Source organism: Crocodylus siamensis, chromosome 5 (genome assembly GCF_052110815.1).
Source record: "Crocodylus siamensis isolate JL-2025a chromosome 5, ASM5211081v1, whole genome shotgun sequence".
Classification (NCBI taxonomy): Eukaryota; Metazoa; Chordata; order Crocodylia; family Crocodylidae; genus Crocodylus; species Crocodylus siamensis.
Genome location: NC_143399.1, coordinates 127,954,548 through 127,981,625, shown reverse-complemented (window position 1 = coordinate 127,981,625; position 27,078 = coordinate 127,954,548). Strand labels below are relative to the sequence as shown.

The 27,078-nt window shown below is 43.0% G+C and overlaps 1 long non-coding RNA gene across 1 annotated transcript in view; it reads left to right on the top strand.

The window, feature by feature from the left end:
• Positions 1 to 27,078, top strand: part of LOC149864556 (uncharacterized) — a 148,000-nt gene that overhangs the window by 81,199 nt on the left and 39,723 nt on the right. Inside the window, exon 2 of the long non-coding RNA XR_016442765.1 lies at positions 26,203 to 26,288. This is a non-coding gene — a long non-coding RNA (uncharacterized LOC149864556). The remainder of the gene's footprint in view (positions 1 to 26,202; positions 26,289 to 27,078) is intronic.

Genomic DNA, 27,078 nt, shown 5'->3' with positions numbered 1-27,078 from the left:
AGGTTCACTGCTGAGTATGCTGGAGAGTTCCCTGTGCTCCTGTGGGACACTCCATGCACCACAGCGATCACGAGCCATGCCTGCTACCTCAAGGTATGTAGAAAAAAAACTTCTAAAGCTGTGCTTGTGTCCGAATCACTGATTCACTGAATCGGCATTGAAGCTTCAGATTCGGATTCGGGCAAATCAAATCGGAGACAGTGATCCAAATCAACGGATCTAATCACTGTCCCCGATTTGGGCCGAATCCAAATCTAATTGGGCCCATTTCGCACAGCCCTACTCTTCAGGCAGAAGAGAGAAATGAGGAAGTGGAGCCTGCAGCTTCAGAATCCTTTCCACTCAGAGCTATCATTGCAGATGCACAAACTTGGGTCTAAGTGTTTTTGTAGCACCACAAACTCTGCCCTCAGTGTCAATAGCCATGACTTTCCAGAACATTTTGAATTTGGTGTGTAACATCCCCCAAACTTGCAATGTGTTTAATTCACAGATTAGGAACAGAAAAATATGAATATTATCAAAGTATTTGATAGGAAGTATTCCTCTGGCTGTAGAACTTAAACGAAGGGAAAAAACACAAAAAACAGTTCAGGTTCAGCTCCAAAGGAACAACTGGAAAGACCCTGAAGACATCTCTTCTAACATTATCAGTTATGCCAGATTACTGTGTCTGCTTGACAATCTGAAACTCTGCCAACTAATGTAAAGGGTTCCATTGGTTCCTTACATGGACCTGGATGATTGCTGCATGTTGATGAAAATTTGTTCAAAGAAAATAAGCACATTAATTCAATGTTCCATTTTATTTGCTCTGCACAGAAAAAAAATGGATATTTTGCATAGTAGATACCATATTTACTCTAATATAAGACAAGATTTCTCCCCAGTCTGCATGGGGGGAGGGTGGGGGAAGCTCCTTGTTTTATATTTGCATACAATAAAAATGCATTGTATATTGTTTAAACTCCTGCCAAAAATAGGATGTGCTCAGTAATGGAAACCAATGGAAATGAAGTTGATTAAATGCAGCAAACACCGAGTATGACCATAAAACATGTGGCCTAGACTGGGCAAATATATTGATAGGAACCTTTTCTTTTCTTGTCTTTTAATATTTTGGATTTCGTTTTGTGTTCCAGGTCAAATTAGCCAGATCAGTTCTAAATCCTTTTGATTGAGCAAAACTCAGTAGTTCAAACACCATATGTGGCATTGCAACTAGCAAATATCTTCTGCCCCAGACTTTTCAGCCTGGGGCTTTAGATGCTTCCAAATCCATGAGCAGGCATCCTACATGCAGGCCCATACCCAGAGGTTTGGGGTTCAGATGAGTCTCACTCGCCCTCAGCCAATGGCCACAGGAGCAAGCTAGGGAAGAGTTCCCCATTTCCACAAAATGCATTTGTCCACAGTGCATTTGGACAAGAGTGCACCCTCCACTACACAATACCATTCAAATCCATTTTGGCTTGAGTACCAGGCCAGTGTAGCAACTACACTTGATCTTAGTCCACAAGAGGCCCCTGGGCTCCAGCAGGGGAAGAAACCTTTTCCCCCTCTGTCTCAAAGACAGATTAATGCACCCCATCTAAATAAGATACATGGTAGTGCCCAGCCCCAAGAGCATAGCAGAATGGTGGGGGGACTCTGGTTTACCTTAAACAAGCAAGGGGTCTGGGGCAGACATTGCATCAACCAGTTTGACCCAAATCCATTACGTCTGATAAACCTGGTTGAATGTAGTATCTCAAACCTGTTTCAGCCATTCTCAAACTGGTTTATATGCACTGAACATCTGTACTGTTACAAGTTTAAACCAGTTTCTAATCACTTAGACTGATTTATGTGTAATGTCTGTCCCTAGCCAACGACATAAGCTTTTTCTGACAACAACTTGCTTCATCATAGCACTGGTTGCCTATGAAACTTGAGGAATTAATTAGCTTTTCAGGTGTCATCTTGCCCTACCTTCTGCCTGATTGTATATTAGCATGGATGGTTAATTGCCTCTCCTATTTATGTTGTGTAAGGAATAACAGTGAAAGTTTCTGGTCATCTTGAAAGCTACTAATGGGTATAAGAGTCTTTCACCCAAGTGGCAGAAGCAATATACTGCATCATAGATGATCAAACACGGGAGGAAAAATGAGCAAATACGCAAAGCAACAGTCATATTTACATAAAGTATTCAGTGAATAAATTTGAATAACTACCAAATTAATAAAAATCAAAGTCAGTTCCTGAATCATTTGTGAACAGGAAAAAATGGCTAAATTCTCTGAATAAACAGCTCACTGAAAATAATTTGCATAACATTATCTTTCAATTAGGAAAAGGGTGACAGATTAGCATGGAAATTACTGGGGGAAAAACCTTTGCATCTTCTGCTGCCACAACCTTGACAAGAATCCTTCTCAATCCATTCCTACAATGTGTCATGCTATTTCTTCCTGTGGCGTGTTGCTTTCAAAGCAAGGCATTGTGCCGTTTACAAATGTTGCTCTCTGCCAGATTCTTGGGAAAGACATGTGAGAAATGCCTGATTTTAACTGAAGCCTTTTACAGGAGAAGGAAGTGTTGTAACAACCCCTCAAGAAATATGACTGTCCAGAGAAGCTTGTGCTAATCATCACCTGTTTATTTCATCAGGGTATGTCTGGAAGAATGAGTTAGGCTGGTGTCCCATCTGATATCTTTCAGATCAGGACAGTTGTCAGAGGAAGTATATTTGTATCTTGTTGGTTCAGTTTCTCTTCTCTCTCTCTTTTTTTTCCTGTTGTTGCTGAAACTACTGAAAAATCTACTGCCAGAAGTCTAGATTCAGTTTCAAGAAAGTAAACTCTTCCAGCCATCATACCTGAAGGCAAACAGCTTATCCTTTACTCTGCTGTTGCTTCTGCTCTTGTTGCCATTTCTTAGAGAGGACTTTCAAAACAAATAAATAATTTTAATGTGAACATATAATGTGGGTCCCACAAAGGAATTTTCATAAATGCTAGGGCCGAAGGGACCTCAACAGATCATAAGGTCCCAAACCCTGCCTAGGGAGGAAAGAGTGGTGGGGTCAGATGACCCCAGCCAGATGCCTATGCAGCCTTCTCTTAAAGACCCTCAAGGCAGGGGAGAGCACCACCTCCCTTGGAAGACCATTCCAAATTTTGGCCACCCTTACCATGAAGAAATTTTTCCTAATCCCTAGCCTAAATCTGCTCTGTGCTAGTTTGTGACCATTATTTCTTGTTACCCCAGGAGGTGCCCTGGTGAACAGAGCTTCTCCAATCCCTTGCTGCTGCCCCCCTGATGAATGTAGGTGGCCACAAGATCACCTCTCTGCCTTCTCTTGCAGAGGCTGAAGAGGGCCAGGTCTTCTCATAGGGCTTGTCCTGTAAGCCCCTAACCATATGAGTGGCCCTCCTCTGGACCCCCTCCCCCCCGAGTCTATCAACATCCTTCTTGAAGAACAGTGCCCAAAACTGGACGCAGTACTCCAACTGCGATCTGACCAGTGCCTCATTTTGGTGGTCTTTAAAAGAGCAAACTCCTAGTGGTAGATCTGTTTCAGTGAAAGCTAAAGAATTTGTCCATTTGTTCAAATAATAAAAGACAAAAGTCCTCTGCCAATTTCTGGCTTGCTGTTGCATGATGAAGTATAAATTCCATTTATAAACAAATTCCTTCATTTGTTTTTTCTACTTTGGAAGTGTTATATCTAAAGAGGTTTTATGAATTCCAAAATTGGCACCCAATTTAGAAAAGCAAGTCCTGTCTTAAGCAAATCCCATAAATAAATGTGAAGAGAGCATGGATTTCATGAAGGCTTCAGATTTAGGGTCTATCAGATAGCCTAGCAGTCTATTATGGGCTGTGGTTCTTCAGCCTGATTTTTTTTTTTTTTTTTATGGGTCTCCTATATGCCTGTCCTATAACTAGCTACCTACTGTTTCTGAATGTTTTTGGGATTTTTTTTTAAGGCTCATTTCTGTATAGAGGCCAACATCTCTTTGAAAACTGACCATTGAAATGACTCCTTTACTTTATGGTTGATGCTTGAGGAGAGTCTGACAGCTCATGAAACCTAGCAGAGAACTGCATCAAGACAATGCTCATTTTTTGAGGAGACCAGATGTAAGAGCCTCACACTGAAAAAGTTTCACTGACATTTAGCCACGCAAACCTTGAATACCACACTTTTGGGAGCTTTTTTTTAAAACTAACTTGGATTTTTTTTTTCTCAGTAGCTTTTTCCCAGCAGCTGATTACAGAAATATGGGCATGTTTTCTTTCTGTGGCATTTACACTAAGGGCACTAAAAAATGGGCACAGTTTTTAAAAGAGGCGGTAGAAAAAACACAGGCATGCATAAAATAATGGACCTGCTTGATGCTGCAAGGCAAAGACTTGAGAAAATAGCTAATACTGCTGATTTCAGTGAGACAAATTTGCACATAAGTATTTCCAGCATAGCCATATAATTCTGTGGCTGAAAATCATTTATAAGTGAGTCTTGTTCACAGAGAAAGATCTAGAGGCTAGGATACACATGGGCATGTATATGCTACACAATTATTTTGGGATAATGTGAAAAGAGCAAATTAACTGTAAGTCTGAGGTTAGGCAATAATATTACAACAGTCTAACAGAGATGCCTGAAGCAAGGCCTGATGCCTGTGGCCCTTTCTGACAGGCTCAGGACCTACTTACTGCAGCACTGGCAACCACATAGCTGGTCTGTGGGTGAGCCGGTTGGCACCATGTAGCCAGAAGGAGTCCTGCTGGTTGGTTTGATGCCAGAAGGCTCTGAGCTTAAAGGAAGCCCAGAAGCAGAGCCGGGAGTGGTGGGGAGCAGTGGCAGCAGAGCCAGATGTTCTCCCTGCAGCCTGAAGGGACCCGGTGTGTCTGTGCAGGACCAGCACACTCAGAGGGACAGTGCATGCCCGTCTTGCCACTGGAGTGCCCAGGAAGCACCTGGATGCATGCCCTATACCTGGCAGGGAACATTTAAGGCTCTTCATGATTAAAGGAAGTACTAAATAATGGTGCAGTAACAGCCGTTACTGTGCTGTGTGGGAGGCACACAGTTATTTTTAGCCGCTATGTTGCCATAGCGACATGCTATACTGAGGGAGTGCATTGCTATGGTGACATAGCTGCAGCATCATGGTTTGTGCCCACTGATGCCATGTCACCATAGCATGTTACTATGGCAATGTAGCATCTTGTGTACACGCACCCAGTCTTCTCTTCTCTAGACTAAATAAGCCAAGTTCTCTCAGCTTCTCCTCTGAAGTCATGTGCCCAACCCCCATCAGCATTTTCATTGCCCTCTGCTGGACTGCCTCCAATATGTCCACATCTTTTCTGTAGTGGGGGGCCCAAAACTGGACACACTACTCCAGATGTGGCCTCACCAGTGCTGAATAGAGGGGAAAAATCACTTCCCTTGATTTGCTGGCAACACTCCTACCAATGCATCCCAGTATGCCATTACCCTTCTTGGCAATAAGGGCACACTGCTGCTCATATTCATCTGCTTGTCCATTATAACCCCCAGGTCTTTTTCTGCAGAGCTGCTGCCCAGCCAGTCAGCCCCCAGCCTGTACTGGTCCATGGGCTTGTTCTGTCCTACGTGCAGGACTTTGCACTTGTCCTTACTGAACTTCATGAGATTCCTTTTGGTCCAATCCTCCAATTTGTCTAGGTTTCTCTGAAGGGAGACTCAAATTGAAGGCAGTAGTAAATACGTCCTACTCTTCAGCGTATCTACTACTCCCTGCAGCTTGGTGACATCTGCAAACTTGCTGAGGATGCATTCTATGCCATCTTCCAGGTTGTTGATGAAGATATTGAACAAAACTGGCCCCAGGACCAACCCCTGGGGCACTCCACTTGATAACAGTGCCAACTAGACACCAGGCCATTGATTACTACCCTCTGAGCCTGATGATTCAGCGAGTTTCTATCCACCTTACAGTTCATTCAACCAACCCGTACTTCCCTTAGCTTGCTTGTGAGAATGTTGTGGGACACCATATCAAAAGCCTTACTAAAATCAAGGCACACCACATCCATTGGTCCCTCCACATCAACAGAATAAGTCTTCTCACCATAGAAGGTAATCAGCTTGGTCAGGCATGACTTTAACTATGTCTCATTTCATAGGTACAAAAGAAAGAAATGTAATGCTGGATTAGTATTAAAGTTCTGGGTTAGTATTATTATAATTATGATAAATAAGACAGATGATTATGTAAAAAGCAAAATGGTGTCTTTATCTTAAGCTACCTTTGCCCACTTGTGTCCCCCTTTCCCTGCTCTACCCATATCCCTTGTGCTGATGTCCATACCTTAGAGGTATAACTAAGAATTTTTGCCCCCTAGGCAGGAGCAGAAGTCCGAGAGAGCTGGGGTGGGAGCTGAGAATGACTGGGGTGGGAGCTGGGAATAAGTGGTACATATCAGGAAGCAAGGGGGAGAGTGCCCAGAGCAGCTTGCAGGATCAGGGCCTTAGACTAAATTCCTCAGAGGAAAGGGTTGCCTTATCAAATGCTCAGTGAAGTACCCTTCATAGCTATGGTGCTATAAAAATCATAAATAATAACACGGAGAATTTCAGCATACCTTAAATTGCTTTGTAATGGGAATAGGCTAGGTATAGTGCATAGTCAGACTCTAGCCTTGACAATTTCTGCTTTATCACCCCCTATTGGAGTGTGCTCTTCCATGCTTGTTTGGAGTATCTTAGAGATGCTAGTGAAGGCTACAAATAAAATCATTATATTTATGTATCTTCTTTCCACAATCTCTCTGGACACATTTCAGAGTCTAGAAAACCTCTTCAAAACACCTGGTACCTTCCAGTCACGTAATGGAAAAGTGGTGGTTTGCAGAAGTTACGTGACCTAAAATTACCCAGTTGTCTGAGAACAGAAATAAGACATCTGAGCTGGATATTTTTGCTTTATTCTAAGCCCAGTGAAAAGTTTTATAATTAGTGATTTTCAATTTAACACCACCCAGAGCTGAAGGCATGATATCATGCACACTTCATTCCCAAGTGAAAAGTGAGAATTCTTCTAAATATTCAATGCCATTTTTATACAGTTTATCAAATCCAAAGCCATTGCCAGCTTTTAATTTAGAATACAGATAAGACATATTTCACTTATAGCCATAAGAGATTTTTATTTCTTTAGCCAGATTTCATTTTTAGTCTGGAATGTGCATACAGATAGACTGTGCATTTTAAGCTTCTCTTGTGACAGAGAGACACATTTATTTATTTTTATTCCTCATTTTGATTACTAAAAGAAGAAAAAAAAGCAAACTTGTACAACTAATCAACACAGTTTCACAGGATGTAAAGTAATATAAAAGCCATCTTTAGCCATTGTTATCTCCTTGTCTTTGGCTCTGTGCCTTGAGGTATAATCTGCATGTTAGTGCAGTTGGGCATTCAGTACCTCAGACAGTTTTGTTTATTTTTTAGATCTGGGCTTGATGGCCTGAGAGGTCCATTTCAGTCCTATTTCCTATCCAGGATAACATGATCTGCCCTGCAGAACTCAGGAAATTAGGGGTAAAAATTAGGGCTGTGTGAAGCTTTGGGTGGTGATTTGATACAGAGGAGTTTCGGCCTGATTCAGTGGCCGAACCTCTGAATCCGAATTGAATCAGGGGACCGACTAAAAGGTTTGAATCAGTTCTGAAGATTCGGAGAGCTTTGAAAAGATTCAGAGAGCTTTGATGATTCAAGCAATCCCCGGTGGCTGCAGCAAAGAGCTGCAAACGACTCCCAGCTGGTAAATACTAAAGGTGGGGGGGGGGGTCTTAAGGGAGTGGGAAGGGCACCATGGAGGAACCCTGCCAGCACCCATCCTCTGCCCACCCCCCCAGGCCCCCCATGGATGCCCCGCCCACCCCAGCTCCCGGTCCTTTAAAGAAAAGCCCCAGTGCTTACCGGGTGCTGCTGGGTGGGGGGTGATCCCCACTGTCCCCCACTGCCTGGGGGGCTCTGCATGAGCCCCCTGACCCCCCCTCACTCCCCCAGCCCCCACCATGGCTGCCCTGCCCAGGCCAGCTCCAGCCCTTTAAAAACAAAAACAAAAATGAGAAAAGCTCAGCAGCTTCTGCAGTGGCCTCAGGGCTTCAGGGGGCTCATGCAGAGCCCCCCATATTGTGCAGGGCAGCGGAGCACAGCAGGGATTGCCCCCTGCTGGCAGGAATGGTGAGTCCCAGGGTTTTCTTGGTTTTTTTTTTTTCTTAAAGGGCTGGAGCTGCAGTAGGTGCGGCAGCTATAGAGGGACTGGGGTGGGGTCGTGGGAGATCATGCAGAGCCCCTCACATACCATGGGCCAGTGGGAATAGCCCTCCCGCCTGTAGCACCTACTCAGTCAGGGCTTTTTTTTTTTAAACAGGTGTGGGGAGCTGGGTCAGGCAGGACAGCCACTGCCAGGCTGGAGGGGTGGGCATGGCTGATTTGGAGATTCAGCAACAGCCGAATCTCCAAATCATATTTGGCTGAATTGATTCGGGACAGTAATTTGAATCACCGAATCGAATCGCTGTCCCCTGAATCGAACAAATCCGAAGTGAATACTAGCTGCTTTGTGCAGGCCTAGTAAAAATAGAGTTTGCTTTGGTAAGACTATAAATAAAACAGAATGGAGACCTCTGAGAACCACATCAGCTAGATTTTAGAAATTAAAAGCTACAAGCAATTGATAGAGCTCTGGGAGCTCTATCATCTTTAATCAAAGGAGCAAAAGTTCCTACCACCTGTCTTTGCCCTAAAAAGGAACAGAGCTTGAACTGCTCCTCTTATCCTGTGATAAGTGAAAGCTAACTGGTAGCAATTTAGCCCTGTTTCATTCAGGTTTAATCACTCCAGATTAGTTCACATTTATTGTAGGGTAAGAATGGGCAGATGTAACTCCTTATTTCAGTTTTTTCCATATCTAGAGGCATAGAGAAGCCCCAAGTTCACATGGAAAGTTTGGTATAGATCTGGGGCTGGATTCCAGATTTCCTGAGTCTCAATATTGTATTTCTTATCAGATAGTATTTGTAGAATCATAGAAAAGTAGGAAGGGACCTTTGGCAGTCATCTAATCAAACCCCCTTCAGCATTATCCTTATCCAAATCATCCCATACAGGTCCTTGTCTAACTTATTCCTAAAACTACACAATCAACCCTATCACAGAACTACAAAGTGTATTTCCCAAAGACACCAGAAGCACCCTAACCTACTGCAGATAAATCAGGTGGTCAGTGTCCTTTTGCTTCAAGTGCTGTTAAAACACACTGCAGAGATCCAAGGAAGAGGAGGGTCATACTCCCCCCTCTGCCACCCACTAGAGGGGAAAGCAAAAAAAAAGCAATCTGTACCAATCCTGATCCCATGTGTGGCAATGAGTCTGACCCTGAACACTAACTAGGACTTTCTGAGTTTTTTATTTCTAACAGGAGCATTGGCACACCCCAGTCAAAATCCCCAGCTTTGGCTGCAACCAACCTTCAATACAACATATCTGAGAATATTCAAGTTTTGATTAAATTGTCGTTTCTTTTTATAACACCAACAATAGCCTTTCTGCAAATAAAGACCAGCTCTGCACTATATCAAGTGAGTAGGACCAACCTAAACCACCTTCTAACTGGAGAAAGTTTTTTCAGAACCTTCCAGGATCTTCTCAGTAAAGGTTGAGCCACTGTATATAGCTCCTTAGACAGAGGTTTTTGCATTTTTAAGGCTTTTGTATTCAACAGATCTGAAGTTAGGAACTGCATTGATTTTTGTGATGCAAAGAGGTGACTTCAAAAGACACTTTGGGGCTCCTTGTCCTGATAGAAAGGGATTGATCAGTTTATCTATCTAGGTCTTTTATAGGCTTTCTGAGGTTTACCATGTACATTTGGTGTTGTGTTTGACCTTCCTTTGACTGAAATATTTTGACTGCTGTTTAAAGAGGAGATTGTATGTTCTTGGAACACATTTGTTTGAAGTGCTAAGAACCTTCAATTCCCATTGCATTCAGTTAAGAGATTGGATTATTTACTGCCTGATATTGATTATTGCTTAATCTTCAACTGGATCCCTAAGGGGAAAAAAAGACTCCTTCAGAATTTTTGTTCTCTTTTATAGTCAAACAGAAGAAAAAGGTTGATTAAAGAGCATGTTGAATCCTTCATATTAAATGAAAATGATTAATTTTACCTTTCTAATTGTGTTTTCATCTGGGAGATATTTCTTTTAAGGATAATTTTAATGAAATGTGATGGCTTGATGTCTCTGGAGACTATTTCCTCCATTTTGCTATAGAACTGGTACCAGTTTCCCTATACTGTTCCATCAATGTGCCTTATATAGTGGGATAAATTTCCTAATTGCAAAGGTAATGTTGTTCAGTATCTACTGCCTGTTTAGTACCGTCAGAATAAGAAGTGTTAACTGCTAGTTACTGAGTGCCTTCCACTGAAGTCTTAATCTGAGGCCTTCCTGCTGACAGTGTCTACAACAGACTCAGTTAGTAATAATGAGAAGAATTGTTTAAATCACTGGTTTTCAACCTTTTAAAGCAAGTGTACCCCTGGAAGCTGGACATGGAGTGGGAAGAAGAGGGGGGGGGGCGCCTCATGGCCAGACACAGAATGGCAGCAGTGTAGGGTGGTGGGTGGCAGCGGTGGCCTCTGTGTGCGACCTCCACCCTGCATCTGGATGGCCTGGTGGTGCTTGTGTGGCCCACAGAAGGGCATTGTTGACCTCCCCCCCAGCCCTGTTCCTGGGAGGCAGCGGTGTGAGGTAGTGGATGGCAGCACTCCATCCCTGCCTGCCCACATGTACCCCCTAGGGCCTTCCCAAGTACCCCTAGGGGTATGTATACCCCCAGTTGACAAACCCTGGTTTAAGTAATGTGGACATCTGTCCACTAGGTAGTAGGCAGAAACAAGGGCAAAATGAGAAGTGTGTGCGCATGACATTTTAAAGTGAGCTAAATGCTTTTTCACCACTTCAGTGGTGTCAGTGTTTTCACGTGTCAGCAGTGTATTAATTCTAGCCACTGTAGGAAATTTGGCAGTGTAATGCGTCTTACATGACTTGGGGCACAGCAAACTAAAACTCCTTTGAGGAGTTGTAGTTTGCTGCCCCTACGCCATGGAGCAAAGAATCGGGCTCCATGCAGCTCCATGTCTCTGCAGGAACCTCTGCAGGCAGCCTGACAGCAGCATGGGAAAGCAGCTCTGCTCAAGAAAAGGGATGAGCCTGATCCTCCCCCCCCCGAGCCTTCCTGCCTGACTACCTGAGCTGCATGGGGGCCCGATGCTTCCCTCTGTGGCTGTAGTGCCCCCAGGACCACCTGAGCCAGGTGCCTGCGTGTGGGTGCTGCCTGGGGGTGGGGGGGGCGCCGCTGCCACGGAGGGAAGCACCACCACCCCATGCAGCACAGGACCACTTTGCCTGCCGGCACCTCCCTCTCCCCTCTCTGCTGGAGGGGCAGGTAAGTCAGCGGGGTGTGTGTGTAACTCTAATCAGCCCTAAATTGAAGCACTGTTTTTTAAAACCCAGTGCTTCAATTTAGGGCCCCCGTTTCACCTACTCATGCTGAAGCTTTTCATTCTGCTTGGGCCACTGTGCTGAACAGTTTTTAGATAGCAAAGACTTATGCTGAGTTCCAACATAGTCTAAACTTGAACCATGTAATCTAGGGGTGAAAGCTATTTTCAAGGGATCAGGACTTAACTTTTAGAGTGGGGGAAAAAATCTACCAATAATAATAAAAGAGAGAAAAATTAACAGTAGAGATTTAATTACTAGCAATTTTCTCATCCAAAACACATTTTTTATGATCCCAGGCACTTTGTAGTTTGTATTTACTTAGGACAAAAAATAGTGAAAAGAAATAATTTTCCAGATTTCCTGCAGACTTTATACAAAGATTGCGATCAAATCTTACAGTATGTGGCTTGAAGATAAAAATCTGAACAGCTTGATGCAGTATTTTAATCTCATAAATATAAAAAACAAATCCTTACCTATAATTATGGAGTGCAATAAAGAATAACAACAATTTCTATTTATGCAGTTGAGTTCTTCTGCACATAAGTGACTATTTTAAAGGGCTGTTAATTACATACTGGTAAGGTACACCGAGATTTCTGGCAGCCCTCCGGTATCCAGAAGCACCCCAGAAGCATACAGCTCAGAGGTTTAAAAATGGAATTTTCCCTTTTCTGTTCTATCTCCCTGCCCTCACTCATTAAAATATATATTTAGTTAAAGCTGTGCTGGGATGACAGTCCTGAACACTGAAGTTCTTTGTTTACTCACACAACTAGTAGAACAAGACCAGTAAAGGTGCAAACTTCCTTATTTAATTTTACCAGTGTGCTGTTGCCCCAGTCTACATAGACACGAAGCAGGATTTTTTTGAAGTGCTCAGCATTGTTCCAATTCTATTCCCATTAACCACTGAACAGCAATGATGTTTGGTCACTGATAATATCAGCTATAATAGGATTGGTGACATATGGGTGAAAGACTCTGTGCCCTGTTACACAAATTACTTGTACATCCTGCCACAGTCAATGCTGATACATGGTTATGGAAACAAAGGCTCTGAAACACTATATACAGTAATAAAAAAAATGTGACACCAGACAGTGACATAATCTCCATCCTTGTAGATTATGGCCTTGATATACCATGATATTACTTTAGCTATATGTCACCATTGACAGTATGGAGTTATTTTAGTAGAAAACTGGGTAATACAGTAATGAATTGGGTCTTGTAGTTCCTTCCTGTAGTTAAACATTCAAAACAATCTAGTTTTCCCTGCCAGCAATGTTCACCCATGCACAGCAAATGCACCTATATCTCGTCTCTTCTGGCTCATTATTTATGAGTAGGTGATGCTTAATATTTAGATAAATATTTTTGGAAAGAACATTTGTTGGAATAAGCAAAAGGCTCAAGATGTTTGTTTAAAAAAGTTTTTCCTTGGCAAGCAAACACTGTTCTGCTTGGTTATTAAATATAGATTTGTCATGATTCCTGTAACCAGAAGTGCCGATCCTTCTATCTACTGTTATGTGGTTTGTTTAGACTGATGATAGTCAGTTCATCCTAGTGGTGGCTGGATTCAGCTTCTAGATATAACTGGTGATGCCCTTGGAATCCTTCAGATTAAAGGCAACATGATCACTGGAATTATATTACAACGCACACAGGCAAAGCCATGTTTGTTAGAAAATCTTTTCTGAAAAAGCACATTTTTCATCCACTTGTTTTACATGACACTGGGTGCTGAAAGTCTTATCATTGCTTTTCTTGTCAGGTTGTAATCTTTCCATATAGTAAGGTCCTTTGTTGCACTATTTCGCTGGTTAATTTTTTTGGTCTTTAACTTGGTACTGTAGATAATTTTGTTTAGTTCATATATGCTATATTCTTCTTCTCATGCTGATGACTCGTTTTTTGATGGTAATAGCTAATTTATTAGCTCTGCAATAATGGTGTAAAACTATATGCTTTGTGACAGACCCAGTAAGGAACTTAGATGTCTACAAGTTAGGAACCTGGTCCCCAGAGCAGTATCCAGGTCTACACTCCTACGGTATACTCAGAAGGGTGATCTAGAAAGCACAGTTGTACTGCACAGTCAAGGTGGACCAATCAAGAACTAGCCAGTAAGAAGCACTAAGCACAGGGAAGTGTCTGAATGCCCTCCTTTTCTGAAGCCTAGTTGCCTGAATCAGGGCTGCAACATTCTGGTGCCTGCCCTTTATGTAATACACAGCAGTTAGTCCATTAGCCCATGGAGTGGGAGGCTTGGTTTCTAGGCTCTCCATTGAGTGGATTCAAACCCACAGCTCTAATTTCTCCAGAGAATGCTTTAACCACCAGGCTGTAGGCTGGGCAGAACTTGGAAGCACTCTGTACCACATCAGTTGGAGCTGAACCACTGTGCAGCGCAAAGTACACCTTCAAGAGGAGGAGTGAAGGATACTTTCACCTAGAATAGCCTACTTCCTCATGGACAGAGCATTCTCAGAGGGGCGATGTGGTTTGAAATACCCTTGACAGTCCTGGTCATAACTGTCATAAATCAAAAGTCCAGATGCCTGTTTGGGGGTGGAGGGTTCCTCCCTATCTATTTCCGGTTGGATTACTCCCTCAATGCACTTAGAGAAGGTGGCGATATATCATGGGGTCCCTAGGTGTAATGCATCATGGAAGATGTGGCTCATAGCAACACAGGAGCCACATGTGTTACTATGAGCCACATGAGTATGGCTCATAGTAACACAACTGTGAGGCAATCAGACTACAAAATATTTGGGTTTGGGGGCTTTTAGTTTTGAAAAACAAATAAAAAACCCAGAGAAAACAGCTCCTTTTTGCAAAAAAAATCCCCACAACCTGTTTTCTGTTTTAAAACAGTTTTGATTCCTTCCATAAATATAGTTGTAACAATATTGCCTGTGAGATGCCAAAATTGTCACCATATACAAGAAAGGAGATGGAACGGATTGCAACAATTTTTGTGGTATTGCACTCTTGCCCATAGCTGGGAAGATGCTCACCCACTTTCTCCTTGATATATGCACCTTACTGAGGATATTCTACCCGAGTCCCAGTGTGGTTTCAGACCACTCAGCAGTACAATAGATATGATTTTTGTTCCTAGACAGCTGCAGAAGTGCTGCAAGCAACACCAAGACCTTTACGTGGCCTTTGTTGACCTAACTAAGACCTTTGATTCAATCAACAGAGAGGCCTTGGGGAAGATCCTAATGAGAACTGGATACCCATTAAAATTTGTTATCATCAGACTCCTTCATGATGACATGACAGCAACTGTCCTAAGCAGTGGCTTGGACCTTGTACCTTTTGTTATTAGAACTAGAGTTGTGTGATTTAAAAGATATATGTGATTACATCAACACTCTTTGCCATCTGTATCACAGCTCTTCATTTCATTGATGTCTCAACTGAAGAGCTCCAGATCACTCTTGATTTTCTTCTAGGAAGCTTATACAATTCTTGGACTCACTGTCAACTTCACAAAAACCAAGGTAAATTTAATAGCCCATCCCAAGCCAACCATTTGCTCTTCCACATATTACAATTATTTAGGACAATCTTTGGGGAGCACTTCCCTTACATAGGTAGCCATCTTTCCTAAAAAAGTAAATAGAGATTATGATAATCAATGTCAGATAAAATCTTCCAGTGCCATCTTTGGACATGCTTGAAATTATGTCTTCAATGATTATGATATCAGGACCCAAACTAAACTTCTTGACTACCAAGCTGCTGTCATTCCTCCCCTGTATTTGTGTGAAACCTGGACAACATCTTGTAAATGCCTGAAAGCTTTGGAACATTACCATGAGTGACATCTTCAGAAAGTCCTTCATATCAGTTGGAAAGGCAGAAGAACAAATGCCAGTGTCCTGGCTTATGTAAACACCACCAGCATTGAAGCTATGTTTATATGGCACCAGCTCTGTTGGACAGAACATGTATTAAAGATGCCGAACAACCAGCTTCTGAAACAGGTCTTAAACTCCCCACTCACCAATGGTCATCACTCTAGAGGTGGTCAAAAAAAGAGATTCAGATTCAGGACACCCTGAGGATCTATCTGAAAAAATGAAAGACAAGGGAAAAAGTTATGATCCCACATTACCAGAATCTACTCTTTCCTCCCAAAATTATCTGCCATGTCTGCAGTTGAATGTGCAGATCTTGGATTGACCTCTTCAGGCATCTCCAGACTCAATAATGACTCCCCTGTTTAGTGGAAGACTGTTCTCCATACCAAAGGACTATCATCTCTGCCAATATTGTTGTAATTAAAAAAATGTAGTTAGCAAATGTTAGAAGTTTGTCCCTTGTCCTTCGTCTCCCTCATCTACCCATCTCCACAGCAAGGTGTATTTGCTCAAGGTGATCGGTACCTTGTCATACATCCTGGCACCACTGGGGTGATTCAGTGCTTCAGCCTCTAACATATTGATGTTAATATCAGATTTCTTCAGATAGGTCTTCATGGTGTCCTTGAATCTTGTCTTTTGCCCACCTCTAGAGAGGTGTGATCTTAGATGGACTGGGAGTATGAGACCTGTTTCGGGAGCTGGTTGTCAGGCAAGTTTGCAAACCACAATAGAGTGAATTAGCAGATTTATTCAAGTGAACGTTTGCAATGCTACTTGACTCTATTGCTTAGATGCAGAAGTACCTACACATTAGTTTTCAATTTCATTTTAGTATAAATTAACTTATCTTCATGGAAGTAGCTTTAAAGCTAATAATCCTAAAAGAATTAAGATTAGAAAGTAATGCTATCAGTGACAAAGCTCATTAATGACTTTTATCACTACAAGCTGGTGAACTATAACCAAGATAATTGGCCCAAACTGAATAAAATGTTTCATTAATGAGGTATTTCTTTACTTTGTTTTACATTGCTTACACCAAGGTTTCCTTCCAGTGAAATGAAAGTTAGATAATTTATCCATTTTCTCCTTTTCTAAAAAAAATCTAACCAAGTGTCTGGAAGACCTGATGATGCACATCTGAATGGTGTCAGAAAAGGCAGACCTGAAGGAGGTAAATAGGGAGAACTGACTAATTAGCAATGTTGATAATTTGCAACTCTGTAGATGCAAAATGCCTAGTGAAGAACTATTAGCCTGAAAAGAGGCAGCAATCAGATTTCATACTACTCTTGTGATAGATTACAAATTGTCCCACTCAGCCAGTGGAAATTTCGACTAGACTATTTTTCTTGAGATACTGGATTTTTTTAATTAGAAAATGTCCAAAAGCCCAGTGAATGAGAGAGACTGTCATGACGCAGGGCCCTAGGGGTGGCCGTGATCCCCCCTAGCACCCCCTACCATGCCATGTTTCCTTCAAGCACCCTCAAATTTCACCCGCCACATCTTTGATGTTACATATTTATAAGGGAGGCTGTCTTTTGTCCCCTTGGACACAGTGCTCTGATGTATCCTGGCCCCTGTATTGTGCGACTCAGTGCACCCCAGCCTTATGGGCTATGTGTGGCTCCAACCACCTCTGTACCACACCCCAAGCCTCGCAGCTATCCTTGACAATGTTCAGTCTGTCTAGCTCTCTGCACCCTCTCTGGCACTTGGGTTCTCCCTGGCCCTTGTCTCACAACTGCGCCCCACAGGCGCTCGGGCTTGTCTCGCAACCTTGCGCCCCACAGGTTTGTCTTCAATCATTGTCCCCTTACTCTGGGGCTTCTCTCATCGCCCCCTTTGCCTCAGGGCCCCTCGTCACCCTCTTTGCTCTGGGGCTTCTCGTTGCCTTGGGGCTCAGGTGGCTGTAGCCGTGCCTGGCCCCAGCTCTCCTCCTTGGGGTCTCAAACCCCCTGCAGGCCTCAGCTGGCCTCTGCCTTACCTGGCCTCTGATTCTCCACTCCCCTTCTCTGGCGCCAGGGTCAGTGCACCCCAGATGCTGCACCCTCTCCAGCACTGGGGTCCCCACACTACCGTGGAGCCCCTATGAGGCCTCCAACCCTTAATAGCCTCACCTAGTCCTTCAGTTGTAAACAGTAAACCGTCAACACAAACTAAGCCATTCGGCTATAACCATATTCAAGCCTGTCCCAGGGTTTCTCCCTCCCTCACTGATAACGACTGCCGATGCATCTTGGCCTCTTCCCTTTCCTCACTTCAGCAGAATTCCTTCCTCTATGGCTACTGGCAGGGAACCCTCTGCCTGGCCTTAGCCTGGGTTTAAATGGGAGACAGGCCCTGCCCCTTCTGGTCAGCTGACTCACCGGTTTCCCTGGCAACCCGCAGCTGTGCTTCTTTATTAGTACTGTGGCTGCCTTGGTAACCAGCAGCTGGGCTCCTTACTTGTGGCTCCACAAGTAGCAGGCACCCAGTGCCCTGTTACAGAGACTTTTTGAGCATTCCTGTGTGAGAGGTCTGACTTAAATGGGTACTCTTAAGCGGGGAGGGCCTTTCAGAATTGCTCATAAACCTTTGCTCCTTTGGACTTTCTTTTGAATCTCACCTCCCAGGGTCTTTTCCTTTTGGATTTCATAGATTTCCTAGATATTTGGGCTGGAAGGGATTCCAGAGGATCATCGAGTCCTACCCAGGGCAGGAAGTCAGCAGGGATCATAGGATCCCAGCAAGATAAATATCCAAGCATTTCTTGAAGGCATTCGAAGTGGGTGCTTGAGCCACCTCTGGCCACAGTCTATTCCAAACCTTGGGGGCTCGGACAGTAAAGAAGTTCTTCCTTATATTCAGCCTGAATCAGTCATGGAGCAGTTTATGACTGTTCGATCTTGTTATCCCCTGGGGCGCTCTGGTGAACAGACGTTCCCCCAGATTCTGATGAGCACCCCTGATAAACTTAGAGGTGGCCACCAGATCGCCCCTGAGCCTGCGCTCTTCCAGGCTTAAGAGTCCCATGGCTTTCAGCCTCTTATCATAAGGTCTGTTTTCCTGACCTCTAATCATGCACGTGGCTCTCCTCTGCAGTCTCTCAAGCTTGTCTACATCCTTTTTGAATTGTGGAGCCCAAAACTGGACGCAGTACTCCAGCTGCAGCCTCACCAAGGCCGGGTACAACAGGAGAATGATGTCCTGGGATTTGCTTGAGAAGCATCTATGGATGCAAGCCAGTGTTTTGCTTGCTTTACTGGCTGTGGCATCACACTGAAAGCTCATGTTCATCTCGTGGTCAGTCATGACCCCCAAGTCCCTTTCATGTAGTGCTAGCCAGCATAGCATTGCCAAGCCTATAAGGATGCTGCAGATTTTTCCTCCCAAGGTGGAGAACCTTGCATTTTTTGGTGTTAAACATCATCAGGTTCTCATTTGCCCATTTCATGAGCCTGTCAAGATCTGCCTGGATCACCCTCCTATCCTCCTCAGGATCCTGTCCTCAGGTGTGGATGCTTTACCCCAAAGTTTTGTGTCATCGGCAAACTTGGCCAGCCTTCTTAGCTTGTCAAAGTCACCTTTCCTGAAGTTGAGGACTTCTGTATTGCTGAATGACTTGCCAGCTTTACGGCAGATGGTGAAGGTGATCAGCTCATGGTCACTGTCACCCAGCTTCCCTTCAATCATTAGGTCACTGATTAGGTCATCCCTGGTTGTCAGTACCAGGTCGAGCAGCACTTTACCTCTTGTTGGCTCATAGACCTCCTGCATCAGGTAGACGTCATCTACACATGAGAGAAAGCTTTGCGACTGCTCAGATTTGGCTGAGCACCGCCCCCCCCCCGAGATATCAGGGTAGTTAAAGTCTCCCATGACAACCGTACACTGGTAGCACACGGCCTCAGCCAATTCTCTGGCAAACTCCCGGTCAAGGTCTTGATCCTGGGTACGGGATCTGTAGTAGACTCCCACCATAGTATCCCCTGTGCCATGTTCCACATGCATGTTAACCCAGAGGGTCTCCAGTCCATCACGGGTGCCAATGTCAGCTTGCAGGGACATGTAGCTTTCCTTGACATAGACAGCTACACCCCTGCCCCTTTTGTCCACTCAATCCCTCCTGTACAGGGTATAGCCATCTATACCCATGGTCCAGTCATGGGTGGAGTCCCACCAGTTCTCCATTATCCCTATGACATCATAGTTATTTGTGTTTAGTAGGAGGACAGGTTCCTCCTGTTTATTCCCCAGGCTCCTGGCATTTTTGTATAGGCACGCAAGCGTCCCCATGGGGGCCTCTGCCTTGCCTACAGTTCGTTCCAGGGCTGGGGCAGGGGTAGGCTCCCTTAAGTGCCTTGGCCTGCTGGTTTTGCAAGTGTTCCTCAGTGGGCCAGCAGTGACGGTCATCCCTCGCTTGGGGCTTTTTCCTGTCCTCCAGTTTCTTGAGGTGTAGAGCTTGCTATGTGCATTTGCAGAAGTCAGAGTCAGAGAAAACCAGAGACCTAGAAACAGCGTCCTTTGAGGAAAGATTAAAATAATTGGTTGTCTTATTCTAGAGAACAGAAGGCTGAAAGCAGTCATGTTAACAGTCTTCCAACGTGTAAAATGTTACTGAAAAGCAGAAGTTAATACTGTAAACTATTCTCTACGTCCACTGGGATAAAACTTCTTAATAATAGTCTTAAATTGCAACCCGGGATATTTAGGTTAGGTATACTTTTTCCAGCTGTATGACTAGTTAAACATTGCAGCAAGCTACCTAGGGAGTGTGTGGAATCTCCAGTACTGGAGATTTTAAAGACTATGTTAGATAAACATCTGTCAGGAATGGTTTAGGTATAACTGATCCTGCCTAGGGCCAGAAAGATGGCCTAGGTGACCTTTTGGGGCACCTTCCAGCCCTGTTTTCAATACTTGCAAGTGTTGCTGATTTGTCTTCCTTTTTCTTAGCTTAGTCAACTCTATAAGGACAGGCGAATGAACACTTTATTTTGGAGGGCTGTTTAGAGTGTTTCTGTAACAAAAAAAGGTGGGGAAAGACCTTAATTTTTATTGTCTTTCATTTTTATTTTATTTTAAAGTAGTGGGATATTCCCATGGGCTCTTTTTTTTCCTTCTCCTATTTTGTTCTTCATCCAAAAAAGCAGGGAAGAGGATTTTTCTTGGTGGTGGATTTTTTTACATACAAGAAATAAAATTAAACACCTCTGTCATTTACTTACTGCTGCCTGCAAACAAAAAAAAGTTGTGGGGGAGGAAGAGAGGAAGAAGAGAAGAAAGTCAGAGTGAGATAATGCTCCCCTCCACAAAACCCCCCCCACCAAAAACTTAAAAATGAAATGTTCCAAAACTAAAGAAAACATTTTTGAAAACAAAGGCAACATGGTGGTTCAAGCTCTTATACACCATGTTGGGGAGGGATCAAAAGAAGTGATATATACTAATTTAATTTGAAAAATATGTGTAGAAAAAACCCTAAAATTGCAGCCAGTTGGTGATTTGCATTCCTGTGGAATTTCTGTTTGGCAGCTACACAAAAGACCTTTTTCTCTACTATCTTGTTTGCTCATCAGTACCTAAACCTGATGTAAAATTCCCTTCAAAACCTTGTGAATTCAGTCCATTTGGCCACCACACAACTAGTGTGAATTTTATGATGAACAAGTACTTAGCTCTAATATATCTTTTAAATGGGTGCCTTATTATCACACAGTGGATTCCTGCCTATTCTGGAATTACTGTATTAGTGTAATACCTGAGTGAATAGCCCCAGTACACACCATATGAAATGAAGTATGAAATGCAGTAGGTACTAAAAGATTCATATAACACATTTACCACTTTTGTAAATTAATTCAATTCATGATATATACAGCTGAAATGAAAAGGCCTTTCATAGCCATTTTTTAATTTCAGTTGTGGTAATGAATATATATTAATTAGAAGGGAGCTGATACATGTTGAAAAGAATTAACAATAACCTTAATTTCCATGTTGAAATAATGGCTGCTATTATAGACTTCTTGATTTTAATCAGATGTTCTGGGGAAAAAAGATAGTGTTTAAGGATTTATAATGCTCATGCAGTATTCCAGGGATCTCTCTCTCTGTCTCAAATTTTAAATTACCTTGCAAATGTAGCACATAGACCTCAGTCCCCTACAATCTGTGGGCCAGATTTTTATCAATTGTTTATTTTACTAACTTGCAGTATAAACAAACCTGAACTATTAAACAGCAAGGGCCAGGAGGAATTTCTAATTATGAGGATGGTCAAGCTACCTAGAACTGTGGGATCTTTATCTCTGGAAATTTGCAAGAGTAGATTAGCCAGACACTTAGCTGGAATGATTTACTCTGGGAATACCCTGCCTTGAGATGTTTCAACTCCATATACAGTTCATGGGAAGAATTAGGTATCTCAGAATGGGATTTATGTCTACCAGCATGCTGACGGGGCATATGTAGGTAAACCATTGGAAAGAGGGGCATGCCTGAGATTCCATTGTTTCCTGGACTCAAGTCCTTACCTGTAGTCCTTAGTCAGGCACTTATGTAAGAATGGGATGATGCCCTGAAACATCCTCTAGGATATGTGTCTCTTTTGGCTAGGAATGCTGGGCCATTCCTTTCCCTTAAACTACTTCCATGGAGGGGGAAGATGAAGCGGGATTTGTGGTATTGGTGCCCACGTGTATATGCTTAGGAAGTGGGAAAAGCACTTACTCAGAACAAGCGAGCCCTGAGGTCAGCATAAATACATTTAAACTCACATCTCTCACTTCCCAGGAAAGGGGCCAAACCACAAGATTACAGTTTAGGCTAGAATTAGAGAGGATTGTCTCCAACCTTTCTGTTGAAGTTGTGCTACTATGCAGCAGTGAATGTAAGATTTATTGGGCCCAGAAAAGAGAGGGAGCATGATTAGTCTACTTATATGGAGAGTCCCCAGGGAGAATGGTCCTTTAGGTTCTTCTTCATCCTAAGACTGCTTATGCATTAAACAGTCCCTGGATAAAATACAAACCAGGAACTAGAACCAGATATTTCCACTTCCCAGGGGAATGGCCTCATAACTAGGTTGCAGAATCTGCTTCCCTCTTCCTCTCTCTGAGCTCTTGAATCTTGCACATGGCCCAGCTTCAACAGAAGGGGTGGACAGTGCTCCTGTTACCAGCCGTGTTGTTCTCAAAAGACCAAGGAGTTCAACTTATAAAAAGATAAAGCTTGTTTATTCAGACAGCCTTCTTAGCCTATTCATCTGCTGCTCCCTCTGGTTCCCTCCTGCCATCCCTGGGCCAATATAACAACTTATACATAACACTCTTAAAGGGTCTACACATCTTCCCCCTTTACATGTAACATATCTCCATATAATACTAACATTGGAAGTTTAGTTCAACCCATTGTTAAACCACATTTTAACTGGTCGCTATCAGTCTTTGTGTTGGCTTCTTAGCTCTAGTGTCTCAGTTTCTCTGCATTGTCAATTCTTATTGGTTAAGTTCTTGTTTGGTTTCCTTGTTCAGATGTCTCTACTTCTGTGTCATTTTCAGTCTTCTCTGTCATTCCTTGTTGCATTGTTTTTAGCTGTTTCTTTTGGTGAATCTCGTGATGCTCCTCCTTTTCTCCCCTTTATAAGCTGTAAGTGTCATTTGTTCCTTCTTAGTACCTGTCCTGCCAGTGTGACTACTTGATCAGATCTAGTAGCAACTTGATAAGAAACAAGTGCTTTTTGTTTCCATGTTCATCCATCTGAAATAAGTACCATATCTGTGTTGTGCAGTTGTGGTAACTCCCTGGAACCCATGTCATAGTACCATTTTTGTTTGAGTTTGTTGACATTTTAAAATGTTTTCAGGTTTTGGTTTTTATTCTAATGATCATCATCCACAAGATTTGGCAGCCTGGTTTTGAGTTTCCTGTTAAACATCATTTCTGCTGGGAGCAATCCACATTTCATGGGTGCTGCCCTGTAATTTAAGAATGGCAGGTAAACATTGATGTGTGAATCTGTAACTTTTTTCCACAATTCCCTCAATATTTGTACTCTGTTTTCCACCAGGCCATTGGATTGTGGGTATTTAGGACCTGAAGTGTTGTGATAGAATCCATATGTGTTTACAAACTCTTTAAACTAAAGACAGTAGAATAGATGTCCATTGTCTGTTCTCACAATTTGTTGAATCCCATGTCTGGCAAAAACTGATTTGATGTGAGTTATGGCGTGGTTTGCTGTTGTGCTTTTGAGCAATGCAGTTTCAGGAGAGTGAGAATAACAATCCAGCACTAACACATAGTTTTTACTCACAAATAAGTCAATACCCACTTGATACCACAGAGCTACCAGCTGTGTTGTTCTCAAAAGACCAAGGAGTTAAACGTATAAAACGATAAACTTATTTCTTCAGAGAGCCATCTTAGCCTACTCACCTACTGTTCCCTCCAGTTTCCTCCTGCCATCCCCAGGCCAATGTAGCAATTTATACATAACACTCTTATAGGTATCCACTAAGTCTGTGCAAAATTTCACTGGCAGTTTTGTTTCAATGCTGTTTCGACTTGTTTCGAGCTTGAAACAGCAAAATTGAAATGAGATGGAGAGCTTCAAAACAGACTCAAAATGAAACGAAGCAAGTCGAAACATTTAGAAATTGTTTAAATGTTTCGACTTTCAAGGCTGAAGCTGGGCTTGCCTGCAGGGAAACAGAAACTAAGGAGAGGGAGGGGGAAGGACTGCTCTCATTATTGACCATGTAGCTCTAGCCAGTGACTGTCATCCTTTCCTGAGGTCCCTTCCAATCCCAGGGCTCTGGGGGAGGGATGGAAAAACTGCATAAAAGTCAGCATCGTTTGAACGGCTCTGCTTTCTGCCTTGGTGTCAGTTGAGTGAGGGCGCACCTTAACACACACACAGTGTCACCCACCCATGTCACAAGTTTTGCTTGTGAGCAGCTAGAGGTGCAGGCCCCAGACCCCAGACTCCCCCTGCACCGATCTCCTTGACAGCTGCCAGGCTTTGTGGCCACAGCAGGGCCTAGCAGGCCTACAGTATTCACCCTGCATACCACAAAACAGACACAGACCCACAATAACCAAAGTCATGAGTTTGCCTGTCAGCAGCCAGAGGTGCAGGGCCCAGAACCCAGAAGCCCCTGCACCGATCTTCTCAACAGCTGGCAGGCTTCCTGGCCTCAGCAGGGGCTAGCAGGCCTGCAGCTTTCGCCCTGCTGCGCCTTAACACACACAGTGTCACCCATGTCACGAGTTTTGCTTGTCTGCATCTTGAGGTGCAGTTTCCCCCAAACCCCTGCACCTAGCTCCTTTGAACTTGGCAGGCTTTGTGGCCTAAGCAGGGGCTAGCATGCCTGCAGTTTTGACTCAACTGTGGCTTAACACACACACACATGATATGATTTTTGCTTTCAGGACTTTGAGATGCAGTTTCCCTGAAACCCCTGCACCTATCTCCTAGAAACATGGCAGACTTTATGCCCTCAGAGGGGGATACAGTTTCTGCAAGCTTCATCCAAATCAGGCCAGAAATGACAAAGTTATAGGGGAATGTTTTGTGTTTCCCCTTTATAGCCTATGAGCAAAATGTCGAAACAGAAATGAAATGGAACAGTGGTTTCAAACTTCAAATGAAATGGGAAATGAAACACTGTTCAATCGAAATGCAAGTCGAAATGTAACGGTGCTGTTTCACACGGCCCTAGTATCTACACATCAGCCTCACTTATAACCCAGGGGTTGTGGCATTTTCCTGGTTTGTAGGAGACATGGGTTCCACCCCCTGAGGCTAAACAAGAATGACTGTCTCTAGGTCTCTCATTTCTGTCACTGCTGTAACCACATAGCTATTATGTAATAAGGTAGTAGTTCCATTTCTTCCTCCTCCTCTGGCTGCATTTTTTGAATGTAAATGGCCATGCTGAATAGTGTGTTTTAGGCATGCTGCAAGTAAGACTACCAGGTTGGGCTCCTCACAGTGCATGTCACCTAGCATGACATAAGTGGAATGATAATTGGCTGTCTCCCAAATGGAGGCAAGGCTGGGCACATATTTGGGAGGTGCAGGGGAGACTCTAGGCACATAGGGAACTTTACTTGTAAAAACTTGTGTATTTGAAAGGCCTCAGACATCTAAGCAGCTAGGTGCAAGTTTTGTGGATCACACTGTTGAATTTTGGAGCCTAAATTCCACTTGAGTGCATCTGTGGATCTATGCCCGCAGCTTTCTAGGATGTCTGCAAGCTGAATGAGTTACACTAACAGGTGCTTCTTCTACTCTGATATTAGAATATTCAACTCGGTAGTTCAGTCAGCCATGAAAGATCGTTGCTTGGAATGCTTTAAAGGGCTATGTGGTCTGAAGGTATTACTCCCTTGTTGAGCTAGCATAAAGTACAAAACCAATAGATAATATTTGTTAACTCTATTGAGTTTAACCCAGTGATAACTGAAGGGAAATTGAGAGAAGGTGCTGTAATTTCCAGTTCCTGGCTCTGATAACCAGGGCATATTTCTCATTTCAAATATTTATTCATGCATAATCTAGAATCTAGAGGCAGAATCTAGATGTATCACTTTGTGAAATGCTAGAAACTAATTTGCTCCTTGGGTTTGCTAGAAACTAATTTGCTCCTTGGGTTTGTTGTAGTTTATATGGTTAACAGAGATTAAAGAGAAATGAAAGAACCATATGTGTAGTGAACAGGAAATGAATTTGTTTGCATGAGCTCTCTTCTCCATTACCACCTAGATCCGGAGCGCCTCACAGTGAAGCTGACTATTCTCTTCTTCACCTGGTTCATGAGGCTAAATGTTCCCCTAGACATCATCTTGCAGGTATGATCTCTAGGGCCTTCATACCCTAGAAAAGCTTCTATCACTTTTGTATATATTTTCAGTTCCAAATAGATCAGAGTTTTGCTATACATTTTGTGTATATGTTATATGTCATATGAACACACATAATTGCTTTCTGATATTTTTAACTTGATTTTGAAATTAACCATATTGAATTCACCATGCACCTCAATCAGGGGGAATTTCTAGGAAGACAAAACCTGAGACTTCTGTTTTTAATCGGTTCTGTTCTAGGAATCACAGAAATAATGTTTTTACGATAGCCCACCAAGAGTAACTGGTGAGGACAACTTGAATACAAACTTTTATTAGAAACTCAAAGACATATGTTATAACAGATAGTTAGAAGCTGAAAGAGAGACAAAGTATGATAATTCCACTGTCTCCTTATGCATTCTGTGGAAAGTAGTGGGATCATTAAAATCCTTTTCATGTCAGCCCATTACTATGGGAAATGCAGTTAAAATGTGGTCAGAACTTTGCAATGATTCATGCCTTTGTGTCTTCCAAAAATTACCCATCTTAAGAAATGTACCTGTTCAGTCTGTGTATAATGATGCCATCCTGAACAATACTCACTAGGCCTGTGCAAAATTTTGATAGGTGTTTTGTTTTGAAGCTATTTCAATGTGTTTTGAGCTTGAAACAGTGAAATTCAAATTAAGCAAAAGGTTTTCAAACAGCTTTGGAATAAGGGCGCTCAACACGTTTCAAAAGTTTCTAATCCTTTGGAGTTTCAAAGCCAGGCTTGCTTGCAACTAAACAGAAA